Source organism: Equus caballus, chromosome 26 (genome assembly GCF_041296265.1).
Source record: "Equus caballus isolate H_3958 breed thoroughbred chromosome 26, TB-T2T, whole genome shotgun sequence".
Lineage (NCBI taxonomy): Eukaryota > Metazoa > Chordata > Mammalia > Perissodactyla > Equidae > Equus > Equus caballus.
In genome coordinates, this window is record NC_091709.1 from 9,701,759 (window position 1) to 9,721,739 (window position 19,981).

At 40.2% G+C, this 19,981-nt stretch overlaps 1 protein-coding gene and 1 long non-coding RNA gene across 9 annotated transcripts in view; one reads left to right on the forward strand and one right to left on the reverse strand.

The window, feature by feature from the left end:
* Positions 1-11,942, forward strand: part of LOC138920876 (uncharacterized) — a 44,386-nt gene extending 32,444 nt beyond the window's left edge. Inside the window, exon 3 of the long non-coding RNA XR_011432824.1 lies at positions 10,834-11,942. This is a non-coding gene — a long non-coding RNA (uncharacterized lncRNA). The remainder of the gene's footprint in view (positions 1-10,833) is intronic.
* HTR1F (5-hydroxytryptamine receptor 1F) overlaps positions 1-16,680 on the reverse strand; it is a 150,363-nt gene extending 133,683 nt beyond the window's left edge. For 5 of the 8 annotated variants that reach the window (XR_011432821.1, XR_011432822.1, XR_011432819.1 and 2 more), the window contains exon 1: positions 15,962-16,302. The gene's annotated coding sequence lies outside the window, so the exon portion shown is untranslated. Of the gene's footprint in view, positions 1-15,961 lie in introns of all 8 variants that reach the window. The other 3 variants (XR_011432818.1, XR_011432820.1, XR_011432816.1) reach the window with 3 other exon arrangements.
* Between the last annotated feature and the right edge of the window lie 3,301 nt (positions 16,681-19,981).

Below are 19,981 nucleotides of genomic sequence, written 5' to 3' on the forward strand. Positions count from 1 at the left end.
ATTTGTGACAACATGGAGGACCTGGAGGATACTATCTTAACTGAAATACACCAGTCACAAAAAGACAAATACTACATGATCACTCATATGAAGAGTCTAAAACAAATGCATAGAAGCAGAGAGTAGCATGGTGACTGCTAGGGGCGAGTGGAAGGGGGAAATGGGGAGGTGTTAGTCAAAGAGTACAAAGTGTCAGTCATGTGAGATGAATAAGGCCTAGAGATCTATTGTACAACATAGCGCCTATATTTAATAATACCATATTGCACTCTCAAAAATTTGCTAAAAGTGTACATCTTTTGTGTTAAGTGTTCTTATCACAAAAAAATAATAAATAAATGGGGCAAGAGACAACTCTTGGAAGTGATGGATGTGTTTATGGCATAGATTGTGGTGATGGTTTCACAGATATATACTTATCTCCAAACTTACTAAGTTGCATATATTAAATAGGTACAGTTTTTTGCATATCCATCATACTTCAATAAAGTGGTTTAAAAAAAGGAGGAGTAGGGGCCAGCCCAGTGGCGCAGCAGATAAGTTTGCACATTCCGCTTCTCGGCGGCCCAGGGTTTACCGGTTTGGATCCCGGGTGCAGACATGGCACTGCTTGGTAAAAGCCATGCTGTGGTAGGCATCCCACGTATAAAGTAGAGGAAGATGGGCACGGATGTTAACTCAGGGCCAGGCTTCCTCAGAGAAAAGAGGGGGATTGGCAGTAGTTAGCTCAGGGCTAATATTTCTCAAAAAAAAAAAAAAGGAGTAGTAGTTTCTGTAAGTTATAATCAAACTCTGCCAAGTGATAAGAGAAGATGAGGGTTGAAGACTGTTTTTGGAGTTATCAACTTGGAGGTCACTGGTGATTTCAGTAAGAATAATTACAGGAGAATGATATCTCCATGGCCATTCTACTAAGTCCTTCCTCTCAACTAGAATCATATGCTTGCAAAAGTTGTCCTTTCCATAATCAATATTTTCCTGTCATGTTTCAAATTTCCTCAAGGCTCAGTTCTCTGAAAAATTAATCCAAACTCATGCATTATATGAGAGTAGATGGGTTAACTCATTCCTCAATGAAAGCCTGGATAAAAAGTCTGAAATAATCACCAATGTAACTTTTTCTTTTTGAGGAAGATTAGCCCTGAGCTAACATCTGCCACCAGTTCTCCTCTTTTTGCTGAGGAAGACTGGCCCTGAGCTAACATCCGTGCCCATCTTCCTCTACTTTATATGTGGGATGCCTGCCACAGCATGACTTGACAAGCGGTGCCATGTCTGCACTCGGGATCTGAACTGGTGAACCCCAGGCCGCCCAAGTGGAACGTGCGCACTTAACGCTGCACCACCAGGCCAGCCCCTAACTTTTGTTTTATATAACAGAAAGAGGAAAAGCACCTTCACCGATCTGTTGCAAAGAGGGAAGGGGGTAAGTGAATGCTAGAGAGGTCACTCCTGCTTTCATAAGAAAAGCTACTAAGACGTTATCATCTGCTACATGAAGAACAACCCTTCCACATCTGTAGGAATCAACAGCTTCTGACTTCACCTTCGGCATAGAGTAAGTTAAGAATTTCAATTAGTGATTATGAGATAACTGTAGGAATTTACACTTCCCATTGTGTTACCTCCCTGGTCGAAAACTGTCAGTGTCTCTCTGGTGATAAGTTGTATAACTGGGCTGCAGTTCTTTTTCTATAAAATGAGATGATGCTTTATTTTTAGTGTTTTTGGGAATTAAACAGAAAGATATATAAAGCAGCTAGTATAGCATATGCATCTTTAAATGTGTTAATTAAATAGGAAATCAAACTCTCATTTGGTAATATGGTACTAACCTACTTTTGTAATATATATGCTTAATTTACCCTAGGTTTATTTTGCACTTGGAATATATTACTTTAATTACTTTTTAATTTAGAAAATTAATCTCATCTACTTCTGTCTCAGCTCATTTTTTTTTGACTCACCCAAAATGTTCTAAATCTGACTGTCTTCATCCATCAAAATCCCGCACATATCACTTTAAATGTCAGGCTTTTAAATCTTCCCTGTTTATTATAGCCAAAAGTTATTTTTTTCTATGAATTGTCATGACACATTTTTTCTACCTTTTCCACAATTGTATTTTTTGGGCTAGCCCACTCAATACCCCTTCCACATTCCTTCCTTCTTTTTCCATAGAGACTGCAAAATGATAAGTGACAAAATCGAGTTATGAATGTTATCCATGTGCCATTGCCCCAAAGCGTCTTCAAAATTTTGTGCTTATTTTATTTTGACACTTCAAAGATAGAAAGAACAACAAATGTAGGTAATTCTTCCCGAATTCTCCCTGGTGTCTGCATTTCTCAAGAACTCTCCCTCCTATACGGGGATAATTTTCAGGTAGTTACGTAAGTGTGTCAATACTAGAGGCCTGATCATCTCCTTACTAATTACACTACATCAATTATGACCTCATTTTACTACTTTCAGATGAGTAAAGACAGGAAGAAGAAATTGAGTAATACAGATGGAAGGAAAGAGTTATTATTTATTATCTATTTATATGCCAACTACATTATCTGTTGTGTTTTTTAATCATCAAAGATGTCCATGAGATAGCTTTCATCATTCAGAATTTTACTGATGAATATATTAAGCCTTAGATAAATTAGGTAATTTTGCCAAAATCACACACTAAGTGATGGTGCTTGGATTCAAACCCACGAATATCTGATCCTATGGTCTCAGTCACTCTGAATTGTACCACATTGCCTCATTCACTACTTAAAGTGTGAAAACACACACTACCAGGCACAAGATATCCTTTACCTTTATGAGTTAGATCTTACATAGGCTGGTAACCATTTTTTAAAATGTTATAAAGATTATACCAGTGGGACACTGGAGTTGGCTCCCATTGGCTCATGAGAGTCATTGGGCACGTTTCTTCCCAACTATAAGTTCAGTGACTTCACCTTCATATTTGAAATTGTTCATGCCAGGAGTATTTACACCATGAAAACTGGCAAATGCTACAAATCAGGGCTCTTGCTCTCCCTCCTCCAGCTGGTTGTTAAACATTCACCAGAACACTACTACTCAAAACACTTTCATACAGAATCTTTAAAAGCACCTTTTTATAATTTTAACATTACTATCTTTCCTTTGCTATCATAAATCTTTCAGAGCTAGATGTTCACCTGTTGACATTTGAAATATCATTGTTGTGCCCTTTATGTTTCAAAGACTTCCCACTATTACAAAATAAAACACACCAATTTCCCTTTTTCCCCTTAATTACTCATGGACCTTCCTTGCCTCTTTTTTAAAATTGCAATTTCAATGTGTAGTCATGCCAAGAGCTATCACATTCAAGTAGTTTGAGTGCTTGTCTGTAGGAATGCTTCTTTTCACAACAGAACTCTATTGAATGCTCTGAAAATAACTTAACTGCCAGGGAAGATTTATGGGTAATCATTTAGAGAAGCCAATGAGCCAGAGTATTGGATAATTCCATTTTGTGATCAGGGTTCATACGTAATTTAAAATATTTCCTAAGTGAGAATCTAAGAAGTATAAAGCGAGGAGCCTTTCTAAACTACACTTCTGGCTAAGTGCTTCTTAAAATTAATATCTCCTGTGCAAAGTTTCTATTTATCCTTGTTCACATGATATGTAAACTAGGTCAAAAGCCACAACTCAAGGAATTTCTTTATAAGACTGCACACAGTTCATCACCCACTTGAGTTCTATTGAAATAATTTATAAACCAATAAAGGAAACAACTGAGCTATTGTTAGAAACTAGTAATATCTGACATCTTATTGGCCAAAATTTCAGGAGTTTCTGCTTAAAAGTGTAAACCAGTTTGAGGAAACACATAGAGGATGGGAATATAACAATTTTCAATTTTACCTCCTTCAATAAAGCTGTATAGCTGGGAGTAAGTAAAGATGATCCCGCTGACTCGACCTGCCACACTCTAAACGAATGGGCAAAGGAAGGGCAGTAAGAGACAGTCTGGGCAGGAATGGAAGGTGTTCCTAAGCTTGTTGTCTGCTTGCAGCCCTGGGAGGCACGCCAACATCCAGGATTGTGTGGTCTGGCAAAGTACGGAACTGCACTGCTGAAGTTTATTGTGGCAAGGACAGTAACATCAAAAGAGGGAATGATGACACCTTGATGAAAGAAGTTTCTTTGGGAACTCTGCATTCCCTCCATTTCCTATCAGTGTACAGGGTCTGGGAAATGATAAGGAATTCAAACAATGGCCTATACCAGTTTCTTACAGAATCCATATAAACTCCATTTGCCTATAATCCCAAATTGAATAAACACGCATTTTTCTCCAAAAGAATAAATTACTAATCAATGCCAAAGACAAGGAGAAAATAGAAAAGAAGTGACAAAATGGAAAGAAAAGACAAGAAAACACTGAAAATTGTTCCGTCCAGGTAAAATGGAACCTGATATTTATAGTAGTTAATTTAAAAAACAAGGTGAGTTCATCTATTAAAAGGGAAAAATACCCAGATCAGGTAAGAACAAAACCTAATATTTTGCTTGTAAGAAAAATCCAAATATAAAATGACTCAAGCCAACAAACTTTAGGCAAACCTAAAGAAAGGAAGGATAATAAGGCTAATATTAGGCAAGATGAATTCAATGAAGAAAAGATAAAATAAATTTCACATAGAAAAACCAGATGATTATACATCTTTAAGTGCCCCCAAATCAAGCACCACAATATACAAATAATCCTCAGTTGGATATCCAATGGGATACAGACAAATACAATTGTAGACAGAGACTTGAATGGATCTCTCTAATATATCAATCATATAAAACAACATAAGAATATAGAAGTTGTGGATATAATGTTGAATTTTAGTGTTATACACAGCACGTGATTCATTGCTTTTCAAGTGTGCGCTGGCATTTTACACAAATTAAACATATGTAAACCAAAAATAAAACCTTACTTAAGCATGTCAAATAGGAATTGTGCTGGCCACTTTTTCTGGCCACAATATACTAAAAATAAACATCAACTAAAAATATTTAAACACGAAACCCCCAAATCTTGTCATTTATAATAGCTTCTTCGAATTAACTTTTTGTTTTTGAGGAAGATTAGCCCTGAGCTAACTACTGCCAGTCCTTCTCTATTTGCTGAGGAAGACCGGCCGTGAGCTAACATCCATGCCCATTTTCCTCTACTTTATACGTGGGATGCCTACCACAGCATGGCGTGCTAAGCGGTGCCATGTCCGCACCCGGGATCCGAACCGGCGAACCCCGGGCCACCGAGAAGCGGAATGTGCGAACTTTACACCTGCGCCACCAGGCTGGCCCCTGAAACAACTTTTGAATCAAAGAGGAACACTAGAATTCAATAGTACATTATTTAGTTTGCACTATTGAGAATGCTATACAGTAATTCTAGTGCAATAGCTCTATAAATACAGTTATATACTATTGTTTTCTTAAAATATGAAACAAGATTTTTAGATTCAGAATATGTAATTGTCTATTTTAAATAGCCAAGAGAATAAACTAAAAGTTAATTCTTATCAATAAGAATTTAGCAAATCAAATAAAGATAAATGAATAAAAATGTGACTCTTCTGTGAACTAGCTATAGCCACAAGTAGATGTAATGAGAAATAATTGTCCATATTAATATTCTATAATATGAAATACCATGGAAAAACCCACATAAGAAATGTGTGGAACCCAGAAGTCAATTATAAAACTTCATTGACAAACATAAAATAAGTTCTAAATAAATTCAAAGATACATTCCTCCATGGGAAACCCAGTCAGTCCTTTCACATTAATTTTTACTGAAAATTCTACAAGGAAAATTTGTTTTTGATATCTGACACAATTACCCATACTCATTGAGGGGGAAGAAATAGAAAAGAATAAACAAAATTTTGGGGAAGAGCTGTAAAAAACCCTTGCCCTACAGTTGATAAAATATTGTAAAATTTACAGTAACTAAAAGGAGTGCCGGTCTGTTGCAACAATTAAGAGAGAGAGCAATTAAAGAGAACTGATCACCGCCTACAGAAGCACCTTGTGGATGATAAATTGAATATTTCATACCAGTGGGATGGAATGACTTTTCAAGACATGGCATTAAGGCAATAGGCTAAGTCTTCAGAAAAAAGATCAAGATGGTAACTTGTCACACATGACATTTAAAAATGAATTACAGCTTGATGAAAGAACTAAATAATAAATAAGACCATTAAAATTGGAAAATAGGAACAAATATCCCACTGATCTTGGAATGGAAAGTTGTAAACTTACTTCTGGTTTCATGAAACCAAAAGCAAACCAAAGAAAAAAAATTGAAATGTTGAATCACATAAAATGTAAACTTATGTGCCATTAATAATTACCATGGAACAAGTTCAAAGACAGTAACAAAGGGAGAAATTTGCAATATATGGCAGATACAGCTTTGGAAAAACATAAACATGTCTATAGTAATAGAACCGAAAAGCAATGCAGAAAATTCTAAAAGGAAAAATTCAAATAACCATAGGAATATTAAAAATTATATTGTCTTACAGGTAATCAAATGAAAAATATATGATATCAACAAGAATTGAGATGTATAATTTTGGCTATCAGTTCAGCAAAAATTTGTTAAAAACTAAGATATAATACATAATTCTTGTGATAATGTTGTGATAGAATTATGGAGATTTTCATTTTATTCTTTAAATAGTTTTATATATTCATATTTTTAACAATGAAGAAAATGTTATTAGAGTAAAATCCCAATTTTGTGTATTAGAAGCATCTGTAAAACAAGTAATAAGAAAGAAAATACCTTTTAGTTTAAAGTGTAAAGTTTGCAATTCATTTTTCTTTAAACTTAACAATAAAAATGGCAAAATGCATCTTAAAAATGAATCCAGAGGAGGATGCAGTTTTTTTCTCAAATTCTTTAGGGTCAAAGGGCAACATGTCCTATAGTTGGCAGCTGACTGAACCCCAGGCGAACATGGATCTGCGCCCCTCACTTCCTGCATTTCTGAGCTATAGGAAACCATGTAGGCTCTGGGGATCACTTCCATCTTCTGTAAAGTGGGGATAAACATTCCTGTCTGGATGTGAAGATAAAAGGCAATACTATATTGGAATGCAACTGTAAAAACTATCAAACAGTTTGTTTTCAAGCCATTATGATTGTGCTCATGGAATTAGGTACAGTTCTAATTTTGTCAATTATTTTTCCACTTACTCAAGTTAGTTTGTATCCACGGCAGAGGCATTCCTTCTACTCTTCATTTAGTGAAGTACAACACCACTTTTGTATGCTACAGATAATCATAAATTTATTCATTCAGAAAGCACTTACTTCTCTCCAGTTTCACTACGAATTCTACATATTCGTATCTTACATCAAATTATCTGTTTTTCTGAGAAAACAAATGTTCCAACATTTGACAGTGGTTTTAATGTAAACTTCTTCAGCCACTGCAGAATTATTGTCTATCTACAATTTTACAATGGTGTGGTGCATTTATGTACTTTTTAAAAAGTGCGACACTCTTGACAGATTTTCTCCACTTAGGTTCTGAGGTAGCAATGATGCTCAATGAAAGGTCCATCTGCATTTAGTGAGAGGGTATTCTGGGAGGAGAAGCACACAAAGGAAATGTGCACAGATTTAAGCTAAATCTTGGTAAACTTCTTTAGGACAAAAATGAAGTGTGTCAGGATTTTGTCCTACTCATTTGAAAGCCCTTTTCACAATTATGACTATGATGGCAAGAATATTAGTTCCTCTCTTCTGATACGTTCTTGGACTAATGGTGGCTGATTGAACCTAATCAGAGAAGAGGGGAAAGAAAGATCCACATATGAATTTGAGAGAAAATGGTTCTTTGAGCATTTGAAATCCAGGCTCGTTTTCTCAAAACAGAAAGGTTCCAAATCATGCAGTCTAGACTTTAGTTATGAAAGGTAAAGTCAGAGAGCTCCACTGCTTTTATTTCAACAAGAATTATAAAGACTGAAGGGTCCTTGCTTTGTCAAGCACAGCTCCACGATCCCAAACAAGAGCTAAAAGATGACTTGAGTTATCAGTGCTGTGTTGCAGTGGCTGCACTGGATGAGATGCAGACAAAATGTTGAAATGACCACTTGCCAAATCTGGAACTCATTGTTTCAAACATTACTTAATAAGAAGGTATGAAAATATGTGACTAACTCATCATTATTACTTGTACCATAACTAAAGCACCCTTGCTTGTAAGCATGAGCCAAATTAGTCTTCTCCTGAAATTATCATAGCTATTAATGCAGTAGTAAGGAATCCTGTTGCTATGGTAATTAGAAAACAAAATCATACTTTATCTACTTTTCAAAATATCACAAATGCCTCAGAAAGCAAATTATTATAAGACTAAATCATGACTATAAAATTAGGGCTTTTGATGGTAGGTATTTGCAGATAACCTTGACTATTTTAACGCATATACCAGTTTCTATTTATATAAAACATCTATCTCAAAGACGAATTTATTCCAATAATTCTCACTATGAGCGTATTAATACACTGATATATACTAATTACAAGATGGGGAAATAACACAAAAAGAGAAGAAAATTCAAGTTGAACTGGAGCCAAAGACCTCTGTATCTTGGATAAGGTTGAAAGTTAAACACTTGCACAAGATAAATGAATATCAACAACTCTTGATTTAATTGAGATATTTTTGTTTAATATTAGTTGACATTGTTTTGAAATGGATGAAAGATTGATATAAGGAAAATGTAACCGCATAGTGTCCATTTCAAAAAGGAACAGAAATGACTACAGCAATGCCAATTTATATTCTATAAAAAATGAAGGTAGCTGAACACAAAAGTGGGTTATTGAGTGAAGTCACATAATTTTCTTCCCTTGAGGTTTTAGTATATGAGAAAAATAGCCATTTGTCTTCAAGATTGTAGGTATAGAAGATTACATTAGAAAGCTTCTCTGAGGGATTTTTGGCCTTTTAATTTTATGAAACAGTTTGAAAGAGTGAAATGCCATACAGAGAGCCACCGCTGAATAGACAAAGAGAAGTTTTTGAAATGATGTATAGAAAATCACTCTCACCCAAAAGCTTGTGGACTGCTCGGTGCCATGGCCTGTCAACAGGCACACCTACCCCCGGCAGCATGAGAGTCAGACAAGTTTCCCTTTGATGCCCTTTGTGCCAAGCACTGTGCTCATTCAGTCTGGGGAAAAGAGATGAGAAAGACTCAATTCCTGCCTCGAAGGACTCAGTGGTCCAAGTGGAGAGAAGACACATGTAGATAAATAAAATACAAACAGCCTAGAGAGTGCAGTATGGACCCTTGCAAATGGTTCATAATTAGTGTACAGGAGGGGTGCATTTCTGGTTAAGGAAGGGGTCTGGAAAGGAAAACAAATAAATTTGAATTTTGACAAGTGACTAAGAATTTGTCAGGCGGAAGGAAGGACATTCAGAACCAAATGAAGAACAGAAGGAAAACCTCATGTGTCAGAGAAGGGTCAGTAGTTCCCTAAGGCTGAAGCATAGCTGGCAGGGGGGCAAGGTGGAGTGGCAACAAGTAAGCTGGACAGAAATCCAAATAAAGGAGGGCTGGAAGAGTGAGCTACATGGCTTGGCTTGTTCCCAGAAGGAAGTGGGGAGCCACTGAAAGATACTATGCACGGGACAGAACAAATCTCTAAAATTAATTTGGTGACAGTATGGGAAAAATGATTCATGGGGGCAAGGCTAGATCTAGGAAGATGGGGTCGAAGGTATTCAAAAGAGTCCTGGCCAGGTATATTGTGTTAAAGTAAATTAATGGATGATCAGGAAAGTCTACCATCGAGTGTAGACTAACTGAATTTGGCCGGGTATGGAGAAAAACTTAAAAGGAAATTTGGGAGTTTCTCTAATGGGATATGGAATATATGAGGCTTAAACATTTAAGGGAAAAAGAAAATGAGTTTAATTATGAACCTTTCGACTGGGCCTGGAGGTCGTTTATCGGTCCATATGGCAATCACCAGGGTCTGCAGCTTAGTGAGGAAGTTTGGGCTGGCTATGCAGAAGAGGGGAATTTTCCCAACTCAGTCCCACTGGTGGTATTCGACATGACCTGACTTGTATTAGGTCACGGCCCTAAATATCACTGTATCATGTAGTATCATTCCCTCTTCAATTTTTCTTCCCCTTGGATTAACTCCTTGAGAGAGCTTCAGTTTGGTGAAAATTTGTTTTCAGCTTTTGCTATCTCCCTTATAAGCCACTGGAAAGTCGGCCTCAGGCTCAAGGCTCTCAGCTGGCGATAAATATCTGATTAAAATTTTATAACCTTACTATTTTTTGCTATATTCCTTTTTAAATCATTGCCTCTTATTTGTGGAAGTAATTTTGATTTTTCTGTTAACAACAGTGATAAGAATTTTATTTTTATCTATTTATATTTTAAAATGTGATTCAACTTAAAGAGAAATTACGTAAAGAAGAAATAATATGTTGTGAATATATGGAAAAGGTCAGGAAGGTCGTAGGTGTTGGGACTTGGCTACCACAAAAGCAGACCATTAATGGGCAGTGTTAGAACTGAGATTCATCCTCACGTTTGGAACAACCAGGATTCATCATCTCATCTGGAGGTAACTGAAAACACAGTAGCTAATGAAATTATTTTATACCAAGGCCTAGGAAGGATTCCTAATTCCCAAGGATGGGCTTCAGTGAGTCTGTTAGTTGACAAAAATGATCTGCATATATTTGTACCTATGTGCTTTTTTTTCTGGGGAGAGATACCATAGTTGTTTGTTTTTGTTTTTAGATTCTCAGAGGGATCTTTGATCAAGAGAGAATAAGAAAAATGGAAGTGAATGGAGAAGAGAGTTAAGAATGGACAGTGGAGGAGGAACACCAAATGAATGGAGAAATTCAAAGATGTAGGAAGTGGACCACGAGAGTGCCGCCACTGACGTTCTTCAAGAGGAAGGAGGGTAACTTTGAGTCTAAGGCAGGAGAGAGAAGGCGCGAGAGATTAACGGCTAGCCCTGTCAAATCCTTCTACATAATTCAGCGAGCTAGAGTTTCCGTCATCATTAGCCTCTAATTTAATAATGTGGTGCCCACGGCCAGAGCAAGTTTATGGGGTGGTGAGGGTGGAAGCCAGACTGTAGTGAGAGGAGTTAATGGAGGGAAGGAGGTGGTGACAAGAAGTAAAAATTCATTTTTTTCTTGAAGCTAGCTGAGAAAAGGAGTGAGTGGGAGACTAGATGTAGGGGTGTTCAGGATCATGAGAGGCTTTTCTGTTTGCTTGTTTTATGTATTGGGGTGGTATGATCTTAAAAATACACCTAAATGATGGAGTCATTAAATACAGAGGACAACACTGCAAGTGATGAAAAGAAGTTTCTGAAGCAAGGTTCAGATTGGAGTGGGATCCAGGGCAGTAAGGGAGGCCAGCTTGACTATAGGATGGGAGGGAAGGAGAGCAGCTGAGCAGATAAACATGCAGCGATTAGAAGCAGTGAGGGAGCGTCATTCCTGGGAGTCTCTGAGTTCCACTAGAGAAGAATCAGCCTGAGAGTGAAGGGCCAAGGCAGAGACTTCGTTTTGAGAAGAGTGGTAAGCTGTGCTCCAGCTGCTAAGGTGAACTAGAGAGGACGCCACCCGATGGTAAGGAGAGATTTGAGGAGAGATTGAGGGTCCAAATGACATTCGACTTAAGATTTTACAATAGCATCGACTGGAATAGTTCCTACAAATGTCCCAGGTAGCAACTAACTTTGGGAATGAGAAAGCTGACCAAAGGACTGATCCAGATGTGGGGGTTTGTAGGAAAGGGCACTGCCTCTCTTCCCAGTCATGCTAGTTTCCTCCCTCACTAGCACCTGGAACTCCATCCCCTTCCACTTATTAAAGAATTTTGCTGCCATAGTTGTCCTTTTTTTCTTTTTTTTCCAGATCAACTTTTCCTTCTGTCTGGTTCATTCTCATTGATCTAATTCTGACATTATAAGCCCCATTTTAAAGACAAATCTCCATGGTCTGCTCCAGCTGCCTTTAATCCTTTTCTTGAAAATTTCTTGAAAGAGTTATTTTATACAGAGTATTTACTTCCTCACCTCCCATTCTTTCTTTTCTCTACAATTAAACTATTTTAAACTATAATTGTTTTGATTCATGCATAAAGTTTTATTTAATATTTTGAATAGCTTATCTATGAGCACGTATCTCAAATGTATTCAGTATACACAAGACAATCTCTCTCCCGTTACTGTACTCTATCAGTCAGGTTCCTTCCCTGTAGGCAACCACCATTATCCAGTTTTTTGTATATACTTGAGTACATAGGCTTCCTAAGGGCAACTATATCTTTAAGATAAATTCCCAGGATTGGAATCACTAGGTCACCAGTCTTTGTTTAATCTTTATTTGGTCAATCTTTTGTCACCACCATTTCAACTGAAGTAGCTCTTATCAGGGTCAAGTAAAATTCCAAGGTAATTCTCTGTCCTCACGTAATTTAACTCTTCTGCAGCACTGGAGATAGCCGGTCATCACTCCCTCCTTCTTAACATACTTTCTTCTCTTGGCTTCCATGGTATTACACCTTCCATATTTCCCCCTAATTCACTGACTGCTCCTTCTCAGCTTCCTTTTCTGACTCTTACTCTTTTCACTGTCCATATTTTGGGCTGTTCTAGTGCTCTTTTCTCAGTCCGATCCTCTAAATACATTCCGTCTTTAAATCATTTAATTAAGTCCCACTCTTCTGAATACTGTTTATACACTGATGACTCGCACGTTGTTGTCTCCAACTTTGACTTCTCCCCTGAGCTCTGTCCCAACCACCCTTCTGACACCTGCAACTGAATATCGCGGAGGCCGCTCAAAACTGAGCTGCTTCTCCTTGGTCCTCCCGTATCAGCTGCTGACAAGGGCATCCTTCCAATTGCTCTGGTCAGAAGTCTAGGCATGAGTCTTGATTCCCTTCCTTCCATCAGCAACCATATCTAACCCATCAGCAAGTTTTGTCACCTTTAACTCCAAAAATATTCAGAATTTGGCCACTTCTCACCATCTCCACCACTACCACTCTGGCGAAAGACGAGGCTAGGAAACTAGTAGCTTCCTCACAGCCTGCTTACTTTCCCTCTTGTCTTTCAACAGATCACCTCGAAACGATAGCAAGTAAACTGGTAAAACAGTTTACTCCTAGAAACACTTTAATGGCTTCCCATTGTACACAGAGGAAAGTAGAAACTCTGCACCATGAGTTAGTTAAAGGCCACCTATTGCTTCTGAGAGGGGGAAATACCGCCAAGGAGGTGGAGAAATTATCAGATGAGTACAGCCCCGCTTTAATGCTCATGTGCACTCACTGATACAATCTCTGCTTAAATTTATGCTATTCCTAGGTTCTGAAAGGTCCCTGTACCTTTTCAAGTGGAAGCAATAATTTCTGTTACAGATGCCAATTCCAAGTTTCCCTACAGCACTTCAAGGGTTCTTCACTTTTAGAGCAGAAATTAGTATTTCTTGCCTACCTAATTTAAGGCTGAGGGAATGGAAAAGCAAGCTTCCCAGTGTGGGCACAGGAGCTGTGGTTCTGTGTGAGATGCTTCCCTGGGGGTCTTGGGACACCCTCACCTAAGGGTTATCAGAGCTTTCAGTTAATGGCAGTCAGGAAGCTACACACTGCATCTTGTTCACTCAGCTCAAATAGCATCTCTCCCACCTCAAATTAATATTGAAGAAAAGGGAACCCTGCCGTGGCCTTTCGAATATTACCTTATCCATGTTGCTTTGTATTAGCCACTTATTACTAATATACTAGAAAGCGCCCTTCAAAAAATGATTTCCATAATAATTAACTTCAAAAGGGACCACACTTACTAGATAATTCAAACTATCACTCTTCTCATTTCCCATTAAGAACTGAGCTATAATTTTGCAAGTCTTTGTTAAGAAATATGTACCCAATTTTAAATTAAAAACAAAAACTTCCTAAGAAAGGTGTTTCGTATTATTTTTATTAGCAGCTTTATGGTAGTCTTTATAACAACACTATGCCTACAAAGTTTACAAAACTTAGGCAATACATTTATTTATTTAAAATAATGAAAAAACTGCCTTTACAAATGTGCTATTGCTCAATCCAAGCCATTTATACAATTTGCCTAATGAGGTAAAGTGGCAAAAATTGCATTATTCCTTAAGTCTTCACCTCAACAGAGACCTTTACACACTGGGGCAAGGGAACGATCCGTTCATGTAACTTAAGCTCCTTAGCTCTGTAACAAGCCTCAGCCGACGAGGCGTAACAAATGATTCACACTGACCAAACGGAGTGCAGGTAACATATACCGAAACTTCTTGGACAAAATAAGTAAAATAAATTATTTTTCATATCTGGGGACTCCTAAGCTAATATTAGGCAAGTAAAGCATTAGTTCTAGAAACATCTGAGTTTAATGAAAAATCTACCCAAAGCATAGAAAACCACATCTGACTGGAGGAGTGAATAACGACTTTCATTATCCTGACACACAGGTTCCCGTGGGGGGAGAGGAGCAAGAGCTGCACTTTCCTTGGAGCAGACACAAAGTGATGACGACTGAACTTGCTTCAGGGTTTGGCGAGGGAGAAAGGGAAAGAGGCGGAGGAAGGGCCGATGCAAGCCCAGAGGGACGCGGCAGGGCGCTCCCGCTGCGGGAGGGAAAGCCAGCTGAGTGCAGTCCGCCTCCCCCAACGCACACACAAACGGGGCAACTCAAACTTAGGGGTGATTAGACTTGATCACCAAATCAAATGTCAAAGATTTGTACGGAAATGGAGCCAGACTGAACCCATTCGAACTGGTTTCATTTTCCTGGCTTTTAGTATAGCACACCCACTAAAATTTCATCAGACTGCACTGGCTACACACATATTCCAGAAAAACTGAGGGGAGGGGCAGGTGACGCTCCCTACTTGTGTCATCTTAAATCTTCGCTTAACAAATCCGCTGAACTCTTTACAACCGTCAGGCGCCTGGGAAGTACTTCACATGCAGAAAGCGAAGCCTTCTCAAGGTCTCTTCCAAGTGCAGGGCAGCGCACCTCCTGTTTCCACCCAGTGCCCGATCAGAGGCCACCTCTTCCACGAAAACGAAAATAACCAAAACCCAAACCCACCCTGTGGGGCACCCAAAGTGCTATCTCCGTGTGTATTCTTTCTCCTCTCCTCCTCCAGTTCATTCCTTAACTTCAGGGGACGGAGACGCGGCTCTCCCAGCCCCTTCGGGGACAGGAACCCTGAGGCTGAAGCCTCACTGGGTCCCTCTCTCCCTTGCTCCACCGCCCTCGACAGCGGCAGGCGCCTCCCTGCTGGCAGGACCCGCGTCAGGTCGGGGTGGAAACTGCAGCCTCTTCTCCGACCCACGCCTCCGCCCGGCTCCTCATTTATTTCTCATTTTCCCTAGGATCCTCCCCAGGTCCCACCGAGGGATGGGTTCAAAGACTCTCCTGTCCCTCCAGTGCTGGCTTCGGGCCCGGGCCCGTCTCTCTCCGCCCGGCGGCTCCTCAAGGCAGGAGCTCCGGGAGCTGCGCCCTAAGTGGCTGTCGCAGGCTCCGAAAGCCACCGCTCGCCCTTGGGCCGCGGCCGGACCCTCCTTCCCCACCTGGACCACCGCCCCGCCCAGGACCGCGCCTGCTCCCCGCGACTTCGCCCCCGGGGAGAGCAGAGGTCGCGAGCAAGCGGAAAAGGGCGACCTTTGAATGCCAGCACTGCTCGCTCGCCCCAAAGAAGCGTGGGAAACGAACGACGCTCCAGCCCGTAGGGCTCCCGGGGCCCCCGCCCTCTCCGCGCGCCCCCGGGGCCCCCGCCCCCCTGCCCCTCTTCCCCCGCCGCGCGCCCCCGCGTCCCCTCTCCGGGCGCCAGCTCTCCGGACCCGCGCGGCGCCGCACACTCACCGCGAGCGCTGCCCGCCGCAGTCCGGAGCGGGAAGGCGGCTCGCGGGCCGGGCCGGGCCGGGCCGGGCCGGGCCGGGCAGGGGCTGCGGCTGCTCCGGGGCCGCGGAGCTGGCTGCGCGCTGCGGGACCGGGTGCCGTGCCCGGGCAGACGCCCCGGGCTCTCCACCAGCCCTAATCGTCCTCTCTCCCTGCCCACCTCTCATCCTTCCTTCCACACCCCTTTCTCATCTTGCTTTTCTCACTTTGCCCCCCCTCCTTCTTCTGTCCGCCGTCTCCTCCCTCCCCTCCACTGATGCGTGGAGACGGGTGGGGAGGGAAAAAGTCCCGTCTCTTTAACTTGAGTGATACCTTGGAGATTATCTGTTCATGGAATCTGGAAATGACGTGGACAACCTTTCGGAAAGCATCTAAAGTAAAACGACTTTAGTCTCCTTTTCCTTTTCATCTTTGCGTGTTCTGAGTGGCTCTTTTTATCCGGTTGGGTGGCTGGGAATGAGGTGAGGTCAGACCAGGGAGTGAAGGGGCAGAGGCAGCCGTGTTCCGAAGGGGGACTGAGAACCAGCCCTTGAGTGGGCCCGAGATCCGTTTACCCAGAGTTTCACCAAGCAGGCGTGTCCTGAGGAAGAGGTGAGGTTGCGGTGAGAGAAGAGCGAGAGGCAGTGTTGTGGATCCAGGCTTTATTCAGATCTTTATTCTAAGGCATCCATAGCGGTTTGCTCTTGAGATGCCTTAGAATACATATCTAGTGTTTTGACCTGGCTTTGGCCTTGAGAAAATACTTGGCCTTTCCTGTTTCTGGCCTCAAATCTTTTTTCCAGATTAACGTTTCATGGCCCAGAAGACAGAGATCCTTCAGCTGTAGTTTACCAGGAACTCCCCAAACCGGGGCTTTGACTGACCCTAGAAACTTGAGTGCTTCTTGGAAGGTGGCAGTGTTCCAGCAGGTCTCCAAAGCTGGGAAGGGCAGGACAAAGTTTGTGTGCAGAGCACCACCCCCACAGCCCACGGGGGTTGACCCTCCCAGGGCTGTTTCACCCTGGACCCAACTGTTGTAGATTCTTTTTCGCAGAAGGGAACTCTTGTCGCTGAAGATGCTTTCCGCCCTCCCACCTCCCAGGACTTTCTGTCATCCAGAGATGATCTGATATAAATCTTTCTGATGCACTAAATCTGTATTTTCCAGCCCATCTTTCTTTTGTTGGTGAGACCAACCTTGTTCTCTAGCATCATATATTTAAATGAGATACTGTGTATGAAACACTAAACATAATGCTTGGCACTTAGTCCTCAAGAAATATTAGCTGAATTATTATGGGTAATGACTTCAGATTATCGTTAGCATTTGTTTCACGTTTTTATTCTCCCACGTAATTCTGAAACCTTGATTCCCTGTGCCCTTGTAAATATGTGACTCTGTGGTTATGGCTACTCATTTAGGAAAGCATCATGAAAATAATCCCAGAGGAAGTCAAGATGTATAACTTTCCTAATAGAACACAGTAATTTCCCTAAAAGATATGATATTGACCACCTTGATTTTACACTTGTACCCAGAGTAATTTGTAACAAATCTTGTAGATGACAACCATGGAGAGAGTCCAAGGTTATACTACCTCAATAAGCAGATTGGGAATGTCTCCACCCTTATCTAGAGGATGTTTCCAGATGCCATGTTTGGACTTGTGCAATTAGAGCTAACAATTCTAAATTACATCTAGAGCATAGATTAAGTGAAGATGTGGGAAAGACCTCACTTAGGATGCAAAGGGGATCTAAGGTTTCAGGTGTTTCTGCTATTGCTACTGCAGCGAACAAATTTGCTTAGATAACAGTGATGAAAAGCTGTCTTGCCTGCTGCACCAGGACGTTCTGCCCTAGTGTATTCCACTTGCTGTTCAGTATACAGGTACTTCACCAGCAGGCAAGACACAGTCACAGCACTCAGCAAGCATTACTCTCAGTAAGCAGAGGATGAGTAACTAGTCTGCTGCTTTAGATGTCTTACTGCATGGTAGAAGGCTGAATCTCAGACAGAAAGAGACCAGGATCTCAGTCAGTCTTTAAGTTCCTGGCTTTAATTTGTTTAGGATGAATTAAATCATCACAAATTCTTTTTGAAAGTTTAGACAAAAGATCCAGAAAGTGTCTGTGCTTGAAGGTCTTGTTTTGTTTTTAATCTTAAGTATTTGGAGACATGTGTATTAATAGGCAAGGCACTAATAGTCTATTTCTTGAGCTTTTGCCAGAAAGGATATTTTCATTGAGGGCAAATTGCCCTCTTTTGATAATATGGATCTCATTTTAAGACTGAGTTGAAGTTCCCTATTCCTTTCAATTAAACCAATTGCATTGTTAGGATAACTGTAAAAGCCAGCCGTAAGGCAAAAATTAAGGAAAATGCTAAGAAGTTGGAAAAAGATGTAATGAAAGTAGACAGAATTAGTACAAATACTGCAGGCCTGAATAATGTAGCCCTTCCTCAATGGCTTATGTTTCCCTGAGTTAGTTGCTAACTACAGGTGATTGACCTGGCCTCGTAAACCTCACAGGTGAGATCCACTGACACATTCCACGACATCAAAAGGCACTTTTTAGAAGTGTTCAGTACTGTTTTTTTTTTTTTTCTATTTGGAGAAAATACTGCAGAGTAAACTGAAAACTCATAAAGCAAATTAAAGCAATCAAATAAGCAACCTCTCCCTAAGTTTATGGAAAAAGCATTTTACTTTTTCATAATCATTCAGACTGACTTCATTCATTCATTCAGTTCATCAGATAATTTCTTAGTTCTTTTGCAAGGAAGTCAAATAGAAAGGTATGAAAAGGTTGAGTAAATGTAATTTAATAATTCCATGATATGCAGGGGAGGACTGGATTGGAAAATAATCCCTATTATACAATAATGCTTATTTTCTTGTAAGTAGAAAATATGCCTAGGCAACTCTTGAGAGAATATCACCATATCTAAAATAACAACAGAAAAATTAGGTTCACAATTTAGATTGGTTCTTTCATATAAATCATTACAATTCCCATTCTAGTTAGCTTAATCATGAGTTATTTTCCAAATATGCAGTATGATGTAGCAGAAAGATCACTTAACTAGAAAGTTCCGGTCTGTCGCTATAGAACAATCTTACTGTAGGTGAAGTGGGCCACACTTAGTTCGTCTCTGAAATTGGGTAGAGAAATAGTGACGAAGGTGAACACAAACACTGAAATGATGCTCTCATCTGTTGCCACCTTGTTCTCTGGTTCCACAGCTGAAAGAATTGTGCACAGCGTTTTCACACTATGATACGCAATATGGATGGGCAAAAATGCTGAAGACTATAAGACGTAAAAACAAGCAGTGACTAAGTCTACTATGATGGTATGATAGAAAAACAACTGTTGCTCAAATTCAGTTAAAGGGACACTAACAACGTAATCTGCTATGTAATCAAACCCCCCAGCTAAAAACCCTAGTTATTTCAAGAGATAGTCTATACTAATAAATCCGTGTTTCTTAATAATTTTGATACTATTCTCAGTTATAATTGTGTTTTACCTACAGTCATCATTTATATTAGTCTTTTTTTAAAGATTTTATTTTTCCTTTTTCTCCCAAAGCCCCCCGGTACATAGTTGTATATTTTAGTTGTGGGTCCTTCTAGTCGTGGCATGTGGGACACTGCCTCAGCGTGGCCTGATGAGCAGTGCCATGTCCGCACTGGGGGATTCGAACCGGCGAAACCCTGGGCTGCTGATGAAGAGCGTGCGAACTTAACCACTCAGCCATGGGGCCAGCCCCTATATTAGTCTTGATATTTTCAATATCATTGCACAATTTCTCATTTATTCTGAATTTTGGTAAGGCAACAGGAAAATTGCAGTTATCTCTCTGCGTTCATGAGAGAACTAGGCATAAAGATCCTGAAGGAGCTGTGCATTAGAATTGAACCAACAACTCTTAATTTCATCTAGCCATTAAACAGTTTGGTAACTTAAAGAGGATATTTAATTTCTCCCAATTTCAGC